The sequence below is a fragment of the Mus caroli genome, unplaced genomic scaffold (genome assembly GCF_978045245.1).
Source record: "Mus caroli unplaced genomic scaffold, Mus_caroli_1 scaffold_2, whole genome shotgun sequence".
NCBI classification, from domain to species: domain Eukaryota; kingdom Metazoa; phylum Chordata; class Mammalia; order Rodentia; family Muridae; genus Mus; species Mus caroli.
In genome coordinates this window covers 77,707,179-77,728,339 of record NW_028227257.1, presented here as the reverse complement: position 1 = coordinate 77,728,339, position 21,161 = coordinate 77,707,179, and the positions used below count along the sequence as shown (strand labels likewise).

The following is a 21,161-nucleotide window of genomic DNA, read 5'->3' as shown; positions in this document are numbered from 1 at the left end:
CTCCCTCCCTTCCTTCCTTCCTTCCTTCCTTCTTTTCCGTTTGTCTTTCTTTCTAAGTGGGATTTTTCTGTGTAGCCCAGGCTAGTCTCAAAAGTCAGATTTCTCCTGCTTCTGCTTCACAGGTATCATGATTATGTGCATGAGCTATGTACACATGATCTTGAGTATACCTTGAAGATGTTTATCAAACCATCACCGTCATTCACCTGTTTAATGTTTTTTTAAAATCATTCATAGTTTTTCCCCATTGGTTTCACAAATACTCACAGTTTCAGGGTTAGGTTAATTTCATCCACTGCTTTCAATATCACTATAGCAAAGGAGATAGTGCTGTGGTATTCAGTCCCTTTACATAAATACTAAGTGCATCAATACTATTCTACTTAATATTCACTAGCTAACTGATCACCCTTCTCTTTTTTATGCATAAACTTTCCTGTTCATACTCATTTCTCATGCTATGAGTATAAAACTGATGGCATATATATATGTATATATATAATTTTTGCTCATTTAAGCTTGCATTATTTCCAAAAACATTATCAATAAAAATACTCTAGACCAAGAAAAGGCAATATGTAAGTCAAAGTCAAGTCAAATGAAGTGCCCGGATCTAAGCTCTGATGACCATATGGAAGCTCATCTGTCTAATGTCACTGATCTAGAAATACCCCTGAAAAGGACATAACAGACATCCTCAGCCTCGAATGTTCCTGCCCTAGACTGGGTGGAAATGACATTGCTGTGAACTTGATAAGCCTACATCACCTTCCCCAAGAATCATAATAGAAATCAGATGCCAATAAATATTGAATGGATGACATTTGGCCCTCCAGCAATATTAAAGAAGGAAGAATCAAATGGAATGTCAACCTTACTTGCTCCTAATTTTACTCTGAGAGAATTGAGCTTAGAAAAAAAAATGCATGTCATGTTAACTTTTATGTAGACAAAATGACATATTGTCACTATGTATGATGACATAATTGGCCATTGTGGTTAATGGAATAGACTGGAAAAGTCTTTAATCCTTGTTTGGAACAGAATTAGGAGGGGGATTATAAATAAATCAGTAAAATATTACAAGTCAAAGGGAGAAATTTGGAGAAACAGGGTTATAAAATCTAACCAAGCCAATGAAGCTTATCTGGGATCTTTGTTAAATGTCTTTAACTTCGTGAGTCTTCCCATTAACAGCCATAAGTCACATAATACACTAATAACCATAATAATGATTGCATAAAATCATACAGGTTAGCAAGCAATTTTACTTCTCAGGTCATCTTTTTAAGAATTATGTGATCTATCACTATTGTCCAAAGAGTACACACTTCTGTGATTCAAGGCCAGGTCCTGTCTGTTTCCACAACCCCGAGTCCACTCCACTAATTGTTGACTATTTAAAAATGTTTGTTTTCAGTAGCCCACCTGTTACAAAGGATTGGAAGGGTTAATTTGTTTGAAATTCTGAAGCCACAGAACTGGGAATTTGTTTTAAGCTTCCATATTCCCTGGCACCTGCTCAGCCCAAGGAAATAAATCTCTCTCAGCAAATGATGCACATATTTTGTTAGTGATTTTTTTAATTATTCAAGATAGCATACATGTAGAGACATATTCCTGTTGACCTACTTGTTCTCATTCCTTGTGTAAGTTTAAGCATATTCTCTCTGACTTTTCAGTAAAAGTGCATACATATTTAATGATATTCATACAGATGATTAATATCACAATGTTAGAATTTTAGGATGCTATCAAATAAGCAACTATTTCTCTATAGTCTACAGTTTTTGTTTGTTTGCTTCTTGAGACAGTATCAGCATTACCTCAAATTCACAAAGATCTGCCTGCATCTACTTCCCAGGTGCTTGGATTAAAAGTGTGGCCACCACACCTGGCTTTCCCTCTATAGTTCTTGTATATCTGCATACACTTGTATCACACACACACATACACACACAGTACAAAGCATCTATTGACCCTTCTTTTTATGTTTCTCTTTGTGTGTCCATTCAGTTCTTTGGACAGATGTTCTAGTCCTGGAGAATCAAGGGAGCTGGTCAGAAACCTAATATTTGGACAGTTTCCATGGCCAGAAAAAGGTTATAATCTGCAGGGTCTCATGCTTATACCTGCAGCCAGAGGTTAGGCAGGACACTCAGGAGATAGGGGCAAAGTGGAGGGAAACTGATTGGTCACTAATAAGGGCTTAGCATTAGTACATATCAATTTCCAAGAACTGAAAAAGTATTAAATATTGACTAAAATGAGTGGGCAAAGACCCTTAATGCCAGCCGAAAAGGAGAAGAGAGTGAAGTGGTTCTACTCAAGATCATTGTAAAAATTCTTAAAATGATAACACTTACTGAGAAACAAGATGCCAAGAATAAAAGTTTATACAGAGCAAAAGAATTTAAAAAAGGGTATATGTCTAAAGAATTAACAAGGTGAAATGGTGATGAATAGAATTTCCCTTATTAAGTATCTATGGGAGGAGGAAATTGGGAACCAGGAAAAGCAGTCGGAACTTGAGTCCCTTAATGACAGTTGAGAAAGGTGAGTGATAAGATGTATTACAGGTTTGTTTTAAGGTAAAATCATCTTATTTCATAACAGAACTACAGGCACTGAACTGCTTCTCAAGTAGAAAGAACACTGGAAGGACATGAGAGTGGCATAGAATCTTTAAAGGTGAACAGCAGCCGTGGAAGCATTTATTTCAAATCACACTCAGTGTCTGATGGGCCAGAGCCACTACATATGCTAAATGGCAGTTATCAAACTACCCGAAGCATAGCAATATGCCTCCGAATGCTAGCTACAGCACAGCAAGGCATGCCGTTCCTAGTGGGAAGGGCAAAGGACAAGTCGAAGTAAGAGTTTAATTCTGATGTTCTGATGTCGTGAGGGTAGGGAGGAGGCAAAGTGGAAAATCAAAATAGGCTTTGGAATTTAAGAAGAGGGAAAGAGTGTCTTTGGAGCATCTCTAGGAGACATATTAAATGCTGATGTATGGCATTGATTAATGCTTACTGAAATGAGCTAATTGCTTCTACTGTGGAATAAGATAACTAGCCACTGCTGCCATATAATTAACTGTAGCAACTGCTAGAAAAGAGGGGATTTAAAGGACATATTTTTACGTGTGTGTGTGTGTGTGTGTGTGTGTGTGCACGCGCGCGCATGCATGCATGCATGCCAGAGCACAGTCCCCCTGAGTTTACTCAAGTGCCTTATGTTGAGACAGTGACAGGGCTTGGAACTTATTGAATATGCTGGGCTACTGGCCAGCAAGCTCCAAGGATCTGCCTAGCCCCACTCCCCAGCCCTGGGACCTCATGCATAGCACAAGGCTTGGGAATAATGTTAACTCCATCATTTCAGCACTTGGATTCAGAGGCCTTTGTATTTCCTTCACTGTCTTTAAGGCAGCCGCAGTGTTCACGTTCTCTTCTTTCTAGACTTGTTTTGAAATGGCTTCTTTCATAAGATGACCTCACTTTTCATGGTTACAAACATTTTCATAGCTACTGTGACAATATACATTAATGCCTAATTAACTATTATGTAACATTAACTAATACCGTGCTTGGTCATGTGGCAAACCAAATGCTGTGCACTTGTATGAAATAGAAACTGTCCTCCCCTTCTTGTTGTGGAAAATGATCCTCTGTATGCATTATGTATAGTATGGGCACACAGAGGAATGATGTTGGTAAATTGGTGTGACAAAGAAGTGTGTTCATATACAATTTTGTTAGGCATAGTGCTTTGAAGAAAACAGGATATAATTTCTTGCAGTTACCAAGAAAAAAATCAGAAATAAAATCTGTATGAATTCATTCTTTATAGCAAATAAGAAAGGTGATGCCACATCTCTAGAATCTTTCTGTTTACTACCCTGGGTACATAGAAGACACCTGGCTCAGAACAAAGACACTGAGAAGGCCACAGACTTGGCCGAATTTTAAAATCTGATCAAAGTAGAGCCTTTTTAAGAAGCAAAAACCCTCCTACGCCTACATCTTGAAGGAGGAAGTGAGTCCTCAAGGAATCACAAGTAAAGGAATGATTGACAGCGGCGAGAACTGAAAAGAACTAGCTCTCCTCAAAGTTTTACTGGTGACATTATTTATTCTAGTGTTCTCCCTAGATGGTTTTAGAAACTCGTGTCTTCACTAACCCTGCCTATCCCATTTGCTTCACAGTTTTCAGATGCATTTTATACCCAGTGGATATTTCAGGAATATAAATGATATTGGAATATTAATCACATTAATATGTACATGATATACATGCATCAATCCCCAAAAGGATTGAGAGCCATTTAAAAAATTCACCCGACAATATGAGGAAACAGAAATGCTGGCATTAAAGTTGAAGGGCAAGATTAAGAAAAACATACATAAAATGAGTGCTGGAGAACCTGTGTTGGTAAATATACCCATTTGGACCTTATGTGAAATAAGGTGGCAGACCCCATTTAAAATTGCCTTATTAATATTCCTATTCAATTCATATGACCTAGACTGAAAAGTAAGCAAATGAATGAAGTAGGCAGAATTAAATAATGTTCCTATCTCATAAACAGGTCTGCAGTGAGTTCTATGTAAGGTGACTAGACTGCCTCTGTGTGACCTGGTGAAGAAATGTCCAGACATGTTAGGACATGATAGGACAACAGCCAGCAAAGAAACGCAGAAGAGCAACAAACTAAAGAGAAGAAAGATCACAACCCAGCTCCAGCTACCTGGCTTCCCCATTCAGGGAGGGAAGCTGACAGGTCATCCAAAAATAAGGTGGGAGGCCCTGGCGGAGACTAGCATCCAACCCCAGGACAAGCTCACTGCTCCCACAAGCTTCAAACTCAGAGAATTCTCTAGTGGGTGGGTTAACAGTGGGGAGGAGGTCCCTCCTGTCAGAGGCTGTGACTCCCTCTGTGCAGGGAACTGACACAAGTCTGGATTCAGCCTCACACAACCTAGGGTGAGAGACAGCCCTGGGAGTCAGTACTGGAGAGTGGGAGGGCTAGACACTAGCAAGACAAAGAATGCGGGGGGGACAGGAGGCTTGGGCCAGTATACATTATGTGGGCAGAGGTGCCACCCTCAGTACCCAGGAGTAAATGTTCTCAGATGAGACTCTGGAGTTTGAAAACCCTGAGTGTGAGGTCAGCAGTTAGCCTGGCACTCATCCTGTCTGCATGGGGTTCATTGCTGGGAACACTGATAGTCCAGTGGACTACTTGAAGTTCACACCCGTCTCCATCAGGTGATTAATATTTGGTTGGTATGAACTGGAAAGACGTCAGAGAGTGGGAGAACCTGCCCAGCTCACACTGCCTAGCGTGCCTAACAGAGCCCAATGGTGATGGTTTGCAAATCGGGAAGTCACTAAAGTGAAGAGAGCTCTGCTGACTTCAGGAGCCTCTCCACCGCAGGCTCAGGAGCAGGGAAAAGACAGAGGCAGTTCTTGCTCTGGCCTCCAGCACATCCTGGCAGTCTTCAAGTTTCAAGAGCTAGAGAAACACCTCTCTACCCCTACCCTGTGTACTCGTTCCTTTTTTCTTGTAATTCTAAGCATTTTTACCTTGCCTTTTGTATGTTTATTTAATACCATTTATGCACTTCCTCCTCATTGGCCAATCCCCTTCCCCTGCATTGCTGCTTGAGTGTCTCCTCTCTCTTCTTTTTCCCTTTTCATGCTTCCAGCGATATATTGATTTTATTTTACCTTTTTCTTTTTCTTTTCTTTTCTTTCTTTCTTTCTTTCTTTCTTTCTTTCTTTCTTTCTTTTTTTTTTTGTTTGTTTGTTTGTTTTGGAAAAGCCTTTTAGAAATTCTTGCTGCATTAATTTATTTTGAGGTGTTTTTATTGTCCAGAGGGGTGGTGTGTGTGTGTATGTGTGGTTGGCTTTTGGTCATTTTAAGTTAATATATGAAAGGTGGATCTTCTTGTGGCAGCTTCATCTATGCTGCTTGACTTTGTTCTTCCTTGTCCCTCCTCTTCCGCTCCTGCCCTCCCATCATCCCACCTCTTGCTGCTTCTCTTCCCCTACCCTAAATGATCCTCCCTTCTGCTTTTATGTTACATGGATTTTATTACCCTCTACCTCCCTTAAGATCTCTCCCCCTCCTCCCCTTAAATCTGGGTTCCTTATATGAAGGAAATATGTGGCATTTGTCTGAGTCTGGAACATTTTACTTAATCATTTCTAGGTCTGCCCATTTTTCTGAAAATGTTATGATTTCATTTTTCTTTTTTTAGATTCATTTATTTATTATATGTAAGTACACTGTAGCTGTCTTCAGACAATTCAGAAGAGGGAGTCAGATCTTGTTACGGATGGTTGTGAGCCACCATGTGGTTGCTGGGATTTGAACTCCGAACCTTCGGAAGAGCAATCCGGTGCTCTTACCCACTGAGCCATCTCACCAGCCCCGATTTCATTTTTCTGAACTGAGTATATTTCACATATGAGAGTCCTGATCTGGTCCACATATTGGGTGTCTTAAGAGTCCATTGGCTTCCAGTATAACACAGGGCAAGAAAGAGTTCTGAAATAACTCTGTGACATTAGAGATGGATGGCTAGAAGACCTTGTAATTTTTGAGAGTTTGTGATGGTAGAAGATATGATGTATAGTTTAAGACAAATCCCAGTGGCAGTCACTGTGCAGGCCTCTAGACTTCTGTCATACTATGTACAGGAGAGAACTACTTGTCTCTCAAAAACTCCAGTGTGCTGTTAGACCCTGGCAGAAAGAGCCTGCCTTAGAGACACCAAGAGAGCTATGGTGGTTAGGTGTTGTGTCAAGCATTAGACTAGATGTTATTCTAAAAGTATAAATCTGATTTATATTTAAATTGATGTTAACCCAGGAAGAGAATCAAATTCTCCTCCATGACACAGGACAATGAGACTTAAAGAAAAGGGCCAGCTTTCTGTCCCTCGAGGAGGAAGGGACAGAAAGGGTCCAAGGGACCTTCCCTTGGACCACAGAGGCAGCACCAGCTTTCCCAGTCTCCAGCCTGTCCTGATCCCTGCAAATTGTGGGTATGCCAAATGCTGCAGTGGTGTGGATCAATTCACTAAAACTCTTTCTCCACCTCTCTCCTTCCACCACTCCCTCCCTTCCTCTACCTCAATTTCTCTTCTCCCTCCCTTTCTTCTCTCTCTTTTTTTGTGTGTAAATGTGTACAGAGATGTTCCTTAACTTGTGACAAGATTGTGCCTGATAAAACCACCATAAATAAATGAACTGTATTTTACTTTGAAAATGCAACTTGCTGGACATCATAGATTAGTCCACTTAAATGTGCTGGGAAGGCTTCAATTGCCCTATAGTTGGGCAAAATCAACTAACAGAATTCTTTTAATAAATTGCAAAATATCTCATACAGCTTATCAAATTCAATATACCATAGACTTTAGTATTGGTCATTTATCCTCATGACAGTGCAGGTTACTGGGACTGTGGTTCAGTGCTACTGCAATGCATCACTTTCATGCCAACATAAAGTTTTAAAAAGCCACTAAGTAGAACCATTGTACATACCACCTGTATACCTTAAGATACATATTCTATTGCTATTGGTTTCTCTGGTGTATCTTAATATACCAAGTGGCCATTCAGTTACAATACTCAATGCTAAGACCTGAGTTTTATCAGATCCAACGAGTAGTGGTTCATTTAAGAACCCACTCAAAAGCGGATACATGGTGTCAGCCATGAGCTATCCAGAAGTCATAAGCAAGCTGCAAAAGCAGGTAGCTCAGGCTTCCATATCATTCATTACTATACACTAACACCCTTCTCTCTTAGCTCTTAATGGCCACTTGGGGGGAATTCTTAGAACTGACTGATGGAGAAAGAGCAAGCCTGGGCTGTGTTCATGGACGGGGCATTTTGGTGTAGGAATGCAAACCAAATGTGGGCAGAAGCTATACTATAGTCTGCCCTGGGGAGGGATTTGAGAAAACTGGGATCAAATCAGCCAGCTATAGAAGTATGGAAAACAGATACATCCATGGACACAAGTGTTGAAGATCTTGGAACATGGTAATACCCACCACAGGGCACATACTATAGAACTAATATGAAGCAATTGGGTAGACAGGTAGACAGGATGAATCAGCCAGGAGATGCCATCCAGTCTCCAAATCTCTCTCTGTCTCTGGCAATCCTTCCTTTGATTAATTATTGCAAGCCACATAAGTCTTCAATGGACCACACACCTAGCGACTAAGGACAGCCTCCAGCTTTGACATCCACAGCCAGGCTTTATGGGAACATAAAGAATCTGCAGGAGCAGCAAGAGGAGGCAACCGAGAGACAGATCTGGAAGACCTGATAGGATCAGGACTCCATGGCTATGAGCTCATTATTCTCCCATGTCTAAACTTGACCTAGAATTATATTTCTTCTGTGCAATCAACACAAGGACACATTTGCCCAAACAAATGTGATAATATTGTCACCTCAAACGAGCAACTAGTTGTTTCAGATGTGCCTATTAGCCTCCTTCCATGTCTATTTAGGAAGAATGTCACACATCTTGCTTCTTTGGGACCTCCCTCCCCAATAAAAGATCTCAGATCTTTATCATTGGAAGACTTGAGCTAGGAATCCAGTAAGGAAGTCCATACCCCGCCTTGGTAATCTAACACACAAGAGGGCCCAACTAATGTTGAAGCCCAGAAAACTACAGAAAGTGTCTACTAAATATTCTACTAAACTCTTCGTACTACTTCACAACCGTGGTAGGATGCTAAGTTGGAAATATCTAATAGCTTCTAGAGTATGGGTCTGGACTTTGGGGAAAGAGTAAGAATTTTCAACATGCCAGTGACTCACTTGTCTACTTATACCTCTGTTCACTCAATAATATTTATTGAGCACCTACAATGTGTCAGGCATTCTTCAAGATACTATAGTTTTGTCAGAAAGCAACAGAGATTGGGTACTTATTGTTCTAGACTTTGGAATTGGTGGGATGGTGAAAGAGATGACTGACGCCTTGGGTGGGGATAATTTTCCCACGGTTATAGAGAAACCCTACGTTAGTGGGGAAGCATAAGAAAGAGGAAAAGGAATCAGTTATAGTAAAGGAGAAAGAGGACATGTGGGAAACCAGAAGAGTATAGGGATTAGTTTAAGATATGAGCATGTTGGGGGCGGGAGAGATGACTCAGTGGTTAAGAACACCTTCTGCTCTTGCAGAGGCCCAATGTCCACACCTGGAGACTCACAGCATCTGTAACTCCAAAGGGTCTGACTTGTCTTTTGGGCTCCATGGACACCTGCACAGGTTAGTCACACACATCTGCAGATTAATAGAGGAAACATAAGTAAAAACTAGAAATAAATTTTTTAATATAGGAAAATTTCAAAAGGGGTGAATATCATACTCTACTTTAAAAAAAAATCAAGAATACAAGGGGGGCAGAAATTGCTAACCAACCTTTGCTTAAATTCCTGAAACTTTTAAGTCCAACATGCTCTTTCTTACAGAATCTTCCAGTGCCCGTACAACTTCAACTCAACAGTCTTCCACCCTGCACCCTTTGATAAGAAGTGGGGGAGGGGCAGTGAAAGGGGAATTTCCTGATTAAAAAAAATTTAGGGCCTCATTTGTGTGTGTGTGTGTGTGTGTGTGTGTTTCAGATCCTATGACCTCTCAGCAATGTGTTCAGTCACACATTTAAATAGAGTATACTGATATCAACTTGGCAGGGTCTAGAATCACCCTGGAAACAAGCTACTGTATATGTCTATAGAGGAGATTAAATGCAATGTGAAGACCAAAATAAATAAATAAATAAATAAATTAAATAAATAAATAGAGTATACATCTCAGTTCTCGTAACTCTGAACCTGACAGTGGCCAGGAGGACTCTGTCTTTCCTGTCTTTCCTAGTCCTTATAGTGGAAGAACAGTGCTTTGCCTCAAGTTCAAAGGATCCTAACTCACTTTGTTCCACCTTACTTGGACTTTGGCAATGAGGACAGAAGCAGGGAACCATTTGGGAAACATCGGGGACAATTGTAAAAAGTACTAGCAGTTGCAGATCCAGCAGGGTAGAGGGCCTGATGTCAGATGACAAATGAGATACTGCATTACAAGATGTGCCTAGGCCACTCTTTGAAGAAGTGTATCATGAAGACGGAGTCAATTTTTGGCTCTGCCACCACCAACTCAAGCTTAGCTTAGACCATCTATCTAAGCTATGTCCTGTTTGATGAGTTGGTTTACCAAGCAAGCAATCTACCTCAGCTATTTCTCAGGGCCTGGTTTTCTCATATACCATAACTGAGCACCTTAATCTCTGCTGCAATGTCAATGGGGCAGACTCCTCTTCGTAGTAAGACCCACCTGCAGATAATGATCTTTGTTTAGGCAGTAGATAGCAGTTAAAGGTATCAGGTTTGTCCTGGTCCCAGGTGTAGAAGACTCACTCTATGCATTAACTTATGCAAATACAGAATTCACTAGAAGTCACAGTGTATGCAAAGATATGAGGTAAGATATCAGGACCTGGGATACAGGTGGGGAGGCCTCTTGGCTAATCTGTGTAAAGCTAGCCTTTGGGTGAACATTAGGGTCAACTCACTTCTTCTCAATTAGAAACTGGTCAATGACAACAGATACAGTCTCTAGTTTGACTCAACAATTGTAATGTCCTAGCACACTCTCTACTGTGCCCAGGTGGTCCCAGGTCTCACCCAACCTAGACAAACACCTTACAGCCTCATGAATTAAGTATCCCATAGAAGTCTGCCTATAACTCCTGTACCCATTGCCTTAAAAAAAAAAAAAAAGAGGCCCCAGTCAGTAAGTGTCAGCATCACTACGTCCACTACAGGGCTTTCCCTTGCTGTGTGTGCTGGTCAGAGAGGTTAGAGGTTCTCAAAGTGTTAGTGCCAGCAGTCAGAAAGCTCAGTGTTTGCATGTTTACAATACTATGTTGCTGATGGATTTTTAAATCCTCCCCCACAAAACGTGGCACACATATTGTTAGTATAGTTACTAGCTTTGCAACCAGACAAAGAAATGTCAACTCTTGGCACTCTTTTTTTTTTTATTACATCTTTTCCTCAATTACATTTCCAATGCTATCCCAAAAGTCCCCCATATCCTCCCCCCTACTTCCCTACCCACCCATTCCCATTTTTTTGGCCCTGGCGTTCCCCTGTACTGGGGCATATAAAGTTTGCATGTCCAATGGGCCTTTCTTTCCAGTGATGGCCGACTAGGCCATCTTTTGATACATATGCAGCTAGAGTCAAGAGCTCCGGGGTATTGGTTAGTTCATAATGTTGTTCCACCCATAGGGTTGTGGATCCCTTCAGCTCCTTGGGTACTTTCTCCAGCTCCTCCATTGGGAGCCCTGTGATCCATCCAATAGCTGACTGTGAGCATCCACTTCTGTGTTTGCCAGGCCCCGGCATAGTCTCAAAAGAGACAGCTATATCTGGGTCCTTTCAGCAAAATCTTGCTAGTGAATGCAATGGTGTCAGCATCTTGAAAACATTTCTTGTAACCAGACTTTTAGCTACTTTATTGGGTTGCATTTTTCTACCATCCTGCTCCACCCAGTCCCTTCCAAACCCCAACACTCAGTAGGAGAGAAAGGAGGCTGGAAGGGAAAGGGAGCATCATTCCCACTAGACATCTTCCTGATGCATAGGGGCATTGAGTTCCTTGGGGCAAGTTTGATCTTCATCATCTCTTCATCAACAGGACATCTCCAACCAGAAACCAACAACCAGCAACAGCAAATAGCAGCAGCAGCAGCAGCAGCAGCGAGAGAAGAAAGAGCAGCAGCAGGGGCAGCAGCAGTCTCCACCCTTCTTGGGACTGTAGCATTTTTATGCCTCTCAAGAGTTCCCAGAATTCCAAACATCATGCACTTGCAGAAACTATATGCAGCTGGAAAAATCACTCCTCTTCCAGTGCATGAGGCAAATCATAGTCTGCTGCCATGGACAATCTAAAGCCATATCCCATACTTAAAATTAAACCAAAAACCTAGTCCTATAATTTCTATGTTTAAAGAAAGCAAAATTCTCATTATAATTGCTACCTGGTATAGGCTACTGGCTGGCTCTGCTAAAAGCAGTAAAATACATTTCTTTTCCATATTCCTAAATTTAATCTAAGTGTAGAAAAATATGCTGACATTAGCTTAACTGAATGAGGTACCCAGGAATCCATAAGCCTTTTTGTTCTGAGCATTTTGTTCTGAGCCTGGTGTTCACTCACTGGTTTAGCATGTTTGTTGAGTACTAATCACAAACTATCAGTACCCAGTACGGAAGGCTGGGTGCTGAAGGTGAAGAATGAGTGCAAAGGTACAGGGCACCCAAAGGATAACACCCAAGATACACAAGTTTGTTCTCTCACCACACACACTCAGGCACACAGATTTACACACCTTCACAAACATGGGACCGCTCACACTGTGCGTAAACACAAATACATACACAAGGACTGGGTAGAACCCTAAGAAACTGATGATAATTCAGACTTTGGTTCTGAGAAAGTAACAATTGAATGTGTCTCAGGTTGTCTGTATAGCTTGCTGATAAAGAAACTAAAGTCCTCAAACTCAAAAACAGATTACCTCAAGCTATAAAAATAAAGGACAGGAAGAGGTTATTATTATTATTATTATTGTCATTATCATGATTGTTATTTGCTTGCTTGTTTGCTCGTTGGAATGAATACCTTGGTCAAGTTACTTAACTTCACCCACGTTTCATTTTCCAATCTGTAAAACGAACACGAGTTACATCTTGTATTAAGTGCAATAACATTTGTAAAGGGCTGAAAATTACAGCTTCATTGTAGAGTACTCACCTAGTTTAGCTAACAATATTGTGCTTTTACCAGACACTTAGCACTAGCTGACTTGAATGGATTAGAAAGGAAAGCTTTTCTTAGGTCCAGCTTGGATGGAGACACGCATTGGCTTCACTGTGCTGACTGACATGCTCGTGTGCAGGGAGCCAAAGTGTTGCACCTCCCAGCAGAAGGGCAAGCAGTAACCACAGGGGCTTAGGCCCACAGAGGGATTGCCTGTGAGTGAGGTCATGATTCAGGAGTTCAACAATCAACAGTGCTGACAAAGGCACACTGTTTCCCTGACGGTACAGAATCATATTACTGTACACACAAGTGTCTCACACCTGAGAGAGATGAAATTACACAGCTTAATCCCAGAACCAGCTCAGCAAGAAGTCGCTCTGACATTTCAGATAGGAGTTGTCTTCTGGCAGAGAAAGCATGGCATGGCAGCAACCAGGCAGTTTTCAGCGATGAGAAGGGCCTGGTCTTGCCCGTTGAAATGGTCTTTGATGCTTGGTTTCCTTTATTAGCTCTGCCTAAGAGGTCCAAGTACAGTGCACTCTACAGGGGCCCTTGCTTGTTCTGTGTTCATCCTTACAGTCTACAGTGAGGTTACACATGCATCTTAAACCAAAGCAGATTGATATCAGATACTTGCCAAAAATTCATCTTGGTCAGCAAGTCAGAACGTCACACTGATGAAGGTCAATGAAAACATTACTTCTGTGCTGGAATGTGTCAGGGAACACACACAGGGATGTCCCCCAAACCGATGCCAGCCAGGAGTTTCATAGCCTCCACCTTGGAGCTTAAATACTGAGACAGTGTTTGAAAGGATGTGTAAATGAATGTCTTCCCAGGAGCTCTGCTGAGCACCTTGCCTGAGACACACTGTGTCTGTCACTGCCTGTGCTGTAGGAAGGCCAGGGACATGGAAAGCGACCAGGCGGTAGACAAAAGCGGCTGTTCCCTAAAGCCACCTTCTCTCCATAACTCTTGCGGACTGTACTCCGGCTCTTTGCCCACTCCCTCTCATGGGAAGTTACCTTTGCTGAGAGTTTCATGGAAAGTTAAATCTATGAGACATAGATTAATTGACTTGCCTACCAAATGGAGAACAATGTGATGAAGGTGAGCCAACACTTCAATCCAGATGATGTATGATAAAAGAAAACACAGAACTAGAGATAGATAATATGAGACAAAAAAACCCTGAAATTAAAACAAAACAAAATAAAACAAAACCTTCTAAACAAACAATAAGTAGAAGTTTGCTTTCCCTCTCTGTTCAGTGACAAAATTTATGCCATTAGAGGTCACTGGGTTTGGGTCTCTGTTTAATGAATCTTCCTTGAAATAAATAAATAAATAAATAAATAAATAAATAAATAAATAAATAAATAAATAAATAAAATCAGTGCTTACAAAGTGGGCAAGCACACTGACACCGAACTATTTCCTAGCCTGTTTTCTCTTTTATTGAAAGCAGATTCTTTTCCTACATAACATAGCCTCCCTCCCTCTACTCCTTCCAGTCCCTCCCGACCTCTCCTCCCACTCACATTCACTCCCTTTCTGTCTCTTGCTAGAAAAGAGCAGGCTCCTATGAGATAACAAAAATATAACAAAATAAAATATAATAAGATAGAGCAAAAACTGTCATATCAGAGTTAGACAGGACAACCAGGAGGAAAAGACAAGAGAAGGCACAAGAACCTGAGATCCGTGTCTTTGAACCCTCAGGAACCCCTAAAAACACTAAACTGGAAGCCATAATGTATGGTACATGCAGAGGACCTGGTACAGACCCATGCAGGCCCAGTGCATGCTGTTTCCGTCTCTGAGTTCACAAGAGCTTTGGTCATGTTGCTTTAGAGGACTTTGATTTTCTTGGTGTCCTCCATGCCCTCTGGCTCTTACACTCTTTCTGTCGCCTTTCCCATGGGGACCCTAGCCTATTTAATATGTCATTTATCCCAGTGGTTCTCAACCTTCCTAAAGCAGTTCCTCATGTGGTGATGACTCCCAACCATAAGTTATTTTATTACTACTTCATAAATGTAATTTTGCTACTATTATGAATTACAATGTAAATATCTGACACACAGATATCTAATATGTAACTTCCAAAGGGGTCATGACCCATAGGTTGAGCAGAGCTTCAGCACATAAGTATATGCTTCCACATGTGCGCATGCACGTACACGCACATACACACACACACACACACACACACACACACACACACACACACACACACACACACACAGTGGCAAACCCAAGTCATTGTTCTTTATCATTCATTAGAGAATCTGCTAGTCTGAAGTACATAGGGTAGACTTCCTTTTTATAAGATGGCAGAGAATTTCAGGTTATAGATACACTGCAGAAGACTTGCAGCCAGTCCCCCAATAGGAACTTATAGAGGGCTAGAGACTCAGGCTCAGTGGCTGAGACTGTGCAACTCCTCTTGTAGGAGGTGCAAGGTTGGTTCCTAGCACCCAAGTCAGGTAGTTCACAAATGCCTGTAACTCCAGTTTTGGTTGATCCAACAATTCAGGACTGAGTGAGTATCTTCACTCAAGTACAGATACCCACAGACAGACACATATGCATAATTAAGGATAGAATAAATGTTAAATATAGTGCTTTAAAAACAGGCACTTTTAGATTCCCCGTCAACATTTTGCTATAACGTGATGCACAAAGACTCATCCGTGTTTGAGTATGCCTGGGAGCAGGATAGCTATGTTAGAAACAAGCATAATTTTGATAGCAAATACTTTCCGAAGAGCTGTGCTAAATTACTCTCAATATAGCAAGGTTGGAGTGGGGCTGGTTTCCCAAACACTGACCAGTCCAGTGTGTTCTGAGCTCTTTGAGATTTGCCAAACATAGGGTAGCGATGAACTCTCGCTGGTTTTGTCTGCATTTAGGGAGCATAACGCTCCCTGAAAACTGGGGCTTGGACCTATTTTCCTCTTTCTTTCCTTTCTTTTTTGATTTTTTTGTTTTACTACTTATTTAATTGCTTATTTACATAGCTGTATTTATCAAGATGTTCCTTCATTATTCTCGAGGAGAGAGAGAGAGAGAGAGAGAGAGAGAGAGAGAGAGAGAGAGAGAGAATCAACAGTCAGCCTGCCTAAGTAAAAACTGATCAAAAGCCAAACAGCTCATCATGATCAACAGCATTCTATTTTCCTTGGTTCCCTTTCAATTGCTGTCTCTATTAATCCTCTCTGAGCAAATCAAAGTCTAATCATATAAGCGATTTGTATCTCCTACAACAAATCACAGAACCTGCCTTTCCCACACAGACTGACAAGGGCCCTTCTTCTTTCTGCCTGGAATACCTTTTCAGTCTCAAGCCCCAAATGTGTCTGTTGAGCAAGTTTGTATTTCATGCAAAGCAATTGATGCAGCCCTTCTTTGTGAGACTTCTCTGCTTGTCATCCTCCTTGTCCCTGATCAGCTCTACAGGATTTTTTACTAATCTCAATGGCTCAGGTCATACTCTACAAGCCAGGAGTGAGGGCTCTGAAGTCAGGCCAAATCTTGCTTCTGTTATGTATTTGCTCTCTGACCTTGAACTTCAGTGTCCTCTTTGAGGACACTGTACAATGAAGTTAAAAGGAGCATCCAGGAGGACTTCTTTGAGAATTAAATAAGTGAATACTTGCAAAAGCATTCAATGGTGCCTGTGCTAGAACAGTGCCAGACACACAAAATGTGCCCATCAAGAGCTCAGTCAGTGGCAGGCTCAGCAACAGCGTTGCCCTCCGAGAGGCGGTGGGACCTGGTTTAGCTATCCCTCTAGTCCTTGGATGTTTTAGAACACAGGGTCAAACTACAGCACCTAACACAGAACAGTTCTGTTCAATAAATAAATATTTTTTTTAGAAAGGAATTTCTAAGGCCCCCATTTTAGTTAAAAGATTAACATAAATATGTAAAACAGATTTAAGAAAAGTCTCCAAAACAACAACAACAACAACAACAAAGGAATGTATGTTGTCTCTAACATAAGCAAATACAAAGTCTGTTTTGAATTGTTAAGAAAATCCAGAGGAAGGTAAGTAGAGTAGAATTAAAAAGAGGTTCATGGGCAGGTTTTATTACAAATATAAGGTAGAGAAAGAATGGAGATGGCAGAATTCCAGAAAGAGAAAATAACTCCCAGCAGGGGCTCCTTGGAGATTCCTGGATCTTAGGCCACATCACTCACAGTCTTACCAGACTGAAATGTGTACCCACATACAATGTAACTCTGGTACAAAATATTTTCTACCTTGACTTTTGAAATGATTCTTATGATAGTAACTCCTTTGATTCATAATTGGTTATAATTTTTATGTAATTATATTTCTAAATATGAAATTACTTTAATTATTTTATAATTAGCTAATGATTTCTTTCAGCAATCACTAGGCACCCATGAGAAATTTTAAATGAAAAAAAATTCATCCACAAATTGTTTTTAACTATAATGGGTTGTTTGTGAATATTAAATTTAATAACTAATGAAGTTGATGTTATAACCTGTAGCTGTGTCCCTTCATATTTGAAGTTCATATATCACAATGTTCAATGAAAACTAAGCATTTCTTTGTTTTCTTTCCTCTTTGGGTCTTGAAATGCTCTTGGGCTTTCACTGAGACACTAGGCCTGCAGAGCCATGATCACAGGTAAGGAGGCAGCCAGACTGCTCAAAGGCCTGGAGGCAAGTGCAATCAAGTTTTACGCTGAATATGGCAAACTCATTGTCTTTGCTGAAGGCAAGAATCTATGTGGAGGATTAGTTGGATACATACTTCTTAAGGGAACCAGCTGTCTTTATAAGTAAAGGCCTGTTATAAGAACAAACAAACCTATTTAGGCTGGAGAGTGTAGGGGACACATTACCTATTCTCATCACTTGCCAAGAACACCATGCCCTCATTTCAACTCCAGACACCAAGGCTGGGATCTAAAATACTTTTTTCTAGCTGGGTGAAATTCACAGTAGTGAGTGCCTGTCATCCCAGCAATGGAGAGGCTGAGAAGGAAGATTCTGAATTCAAGGCCTGTCTGGGCTACATAGCAAGACTCTGTTTCAAATAACAACAACACATCTAAACATATTAAATATAATATCTTATATAATATTATATATAAAACATAACACATATATGACCAGGAAGCTAGTTCTCACATCTTCTACAAGATAAATATTCTATCATTTCAAAGTCACTTAGAAACTTCTCTTTCTCCTCCTTTTATCACTGGGTGAGACATTGCTTGTCATTATCAGTATCTTTGTCACCAGGGTTGAAAAAGTCACTTCTCAGGTTCTTGGAAAAGAACATCCACATGGAATATCAGACTTGGACATATCGTCAGTTTTGGTGGGAACATATGCATATATTGTTATGATGAGAGAATCAGGTAGGTATTTTGCCCACCTTTAAGGGAAGACATTGAGCATCCATTTGTATGATGTTCCCTGGAGTTCTATAAATTTGCAAACCCAAAGTCATGCTTGTACTCTCTTTCCAGAGAAATGAGGAAAACAGCCCAGGCAAAAAGAAAGCATTTGTATGTTCTATCAAGTCACAGGTAAGCTGCAAACAGTCTAAAACCTGCAACTGATTTCATGCCCAATTCTTGCTACACCTAAGATTTGCATAACCCAGTGCTAGGGAGATTTGGGGGGAAAACCAGAATTCCAGCCCTGAAACCAAGCCAAGCTTCCAATGACTAGAGACTGGGAAAGCTGCCTTTTCCCCAATCTCTAGTTTCTGTTTCCCAATGGCATGTAAAGGACAGACGTGTTCTGTTCTGCAGCCCTGGAACCTACTCGTAGTGATTAAGCCATTATCTGTGAGGACTGTGTAAGGGCTAGCAGGAGTTTAGCTCACAGTCAATGTCTTGTGATTTGGATAATGAAACCCAGCCTCTTCAATTATTTACCTCGTCAATTGTGAGCATTCTCAAGCCAGTGGTTTTACTTAAGTGCACATCTATGAGACTGACATTGCTGTGAAACCCTTTCAAAGCCCTCAGAATGAAGACTTCTTGCCCACACCTAAACAGCAACTCACTAAAAACAATGAACAGCATTTCATAATCAGAGTGGGTGTACTTCACCTAACCAATGTGTAAATAAAGGAGTGGCTGGGTGAGACCAGAGGGGCCTCTCCAGAAAGCTCACCCCACCACCACCACCACCACCACCACCACCACCACCACCACCACGTCCTGGGATACTGTGTGGAACACAACAAGTACTTGGCTTGGATCAAGAGAAAGACAAAGGAATTCTTTTCTTTTTCTGGTGGTCACCCATGTCCAGAGAGATGGGATGGGTGGAACTTCATAGCTATTTCTGAATCCAGTCCTCCTCCCACAGTCCCCAAACAAAACCAAATCAAAACCAAAATCAATCAATCACACACACACACACACACACACACACACAGCCTCAAAACTTAAGAGACGATAAATGTTGTGCTTGGGTCTTGGGTCTTGCCTTCTGGCTTACCTTGGTGTGGAAGCTCAGTAAATCATTATGGACTCAGGGAGCAAAACCACACAGACCCAATGAGACAAAGGAAAACAGGTACCTGGCAACGGGGAGGGAAAAGAATGATTATAAACATTGTAATAGTAACAATTCAAATGTCAGCAGCTATAGCAGGGCTTCCTTTAACAAAGGCGTTCCACCCTAGCAAATTCTGCCTGCCCTGCAAGGCTTTCTGTGAGTGCTCGGATGGTGTCCCACAGGATTTGCAAGCAGCCCTGGCCTCTCTGTTGCTGTCTCATTCTCTCTGCCTTCCCAGACAATTCCAGAATCTGGGCCAAGGCTGTGTCTCTCTTTACTGGAAGATGTGCTAACTCAAAAGGAACCTAATTAACACTGTGTTCCTAATTGAGCATTATGTCCTTGAGCAAGTGACTTGGCCTCTTCGGGGCCTACCAAATGGAGATAATAATAGGACTTTGTTCGCAGGGTGTTTAGAATGTCCTGAGATCATACACTTATTTCTCCCCTGTATAAAATACTTTACCAAGGACCTGTATGTTGTATGCACTGTTCTAGATGTAAATACAAAAAAGATATAAAGCTCTGACTACACAGACTAAAACTCCAGTGGGGAAGACAGACAAGAACCAACAAAAGAATAATGTTGGATGGTGACACATTCTAAAATGTGTAAAGCCTGATTATGGCACAGAGGATAACAGGCAGTTGGTTTGCAATAGGATAATTATAAAAGTCATCTTTGAGGAGGAGAAGGAGGAGGAGGAGGAGGAGGAGGAGGAGGAGGCATGTAATCAAAGCTTAACTGGGACATCTCTATCACTTTCCAGGCTCTCAGCTCCCAGATGCTGAGGGGCCACAAGCTTAGAAATACGGGGGGTGCTTTGTTTTACTCTTCAAATGTCCCTCTAAGCCACATCCTGCTTTATTTTTAAATATTTAGTTGACACTTATTTAATTTTTTAACTCACTTATTATGGATTATGGAGTAGGGTTGTGGGCACGGCCAAGGACCATGACATGCATATGGAGGTCAGAGGAATAACTTTCGAGAGTCAGCTCTTTGGTTCCTTCCTTGCACTGTGTGACTGCTGGGGATCAAACTCCACTTGTCAGCCTATCCCGCAATCGCCTTTGCCTGCTGCGGAGGCATCTTGCCAGCCATGACTAAGCAACATTTTAAGGCATCACTATCGTATCTCATTAACATAATTCTTCATGCTGCCTTACTACTTAGAGGACGGCCCAAAGATGGGTCTTTTGATTGTTGGTCTATTAAGCCCACAAATAACCGGTTAGTACCTCAGAGTGGTAACAGTATACTCTTTATAGTGAAGCCACTGTCTTTTCTGGGATAATCCAGGAAGGAAGTAATGAAAGGGAAGGGCAGTGTATTTAGTAGATGCCACCTCAACTCACTCAGCAGCGTAATTCTCCAGCTGCTGGGAAGGCAACACATGGGTGACATCCCAGAATAATCTCAAACTACTCCCGAACCATTGAGCCCTCCCAAGAGCAGTTCACTGGAAGGCTAGTTTTTCTAAAGCATTTTACACATTGATTCCATGTTCAAATTCTTGGGGAAACATTGTGAACTTAATTTCTTTGCTAGAGAGTTGCAGCCTTAAGTAACCCATTAAATTAAAAGGCCTGAGAAATTCTGTAACCCAGAAATCTAATGAAGCTTAAGCACTCCAAACTGCCTCGTCTCCAGATTCCCTTCTCCTTGTTGACATTTGTTAACCCGAACTTTTCAAAATGCTACAAGAAAGGAAGGCAGAAAAATGG

At 41.2% G+C, this 21,161-nt stretch overlaps 1 protein-coding gene across 1 annotated transcript in view; it reads left to right on the top strand.

Annotated features, from left to right (window-relative positions):
- The window catches only part of Apip (APAF1 interacting protein), a 34,401-nt gene extending 25,091 nt beyond the window's left edge, over window positions 1-9,310 (top strand). Inside the window, exon 9 of the transcript XR_003835577.2 lies at window positions 9,223-9,310. The gene's annotated coding sequence lies outside the window, so the exon portion shown is untranslated. The remainder of the gene's footprint in view (window positions 1-9,222) is intronic.
- Window positions 9,311-21,161: the final 11,851 nt, after the last annotated feature.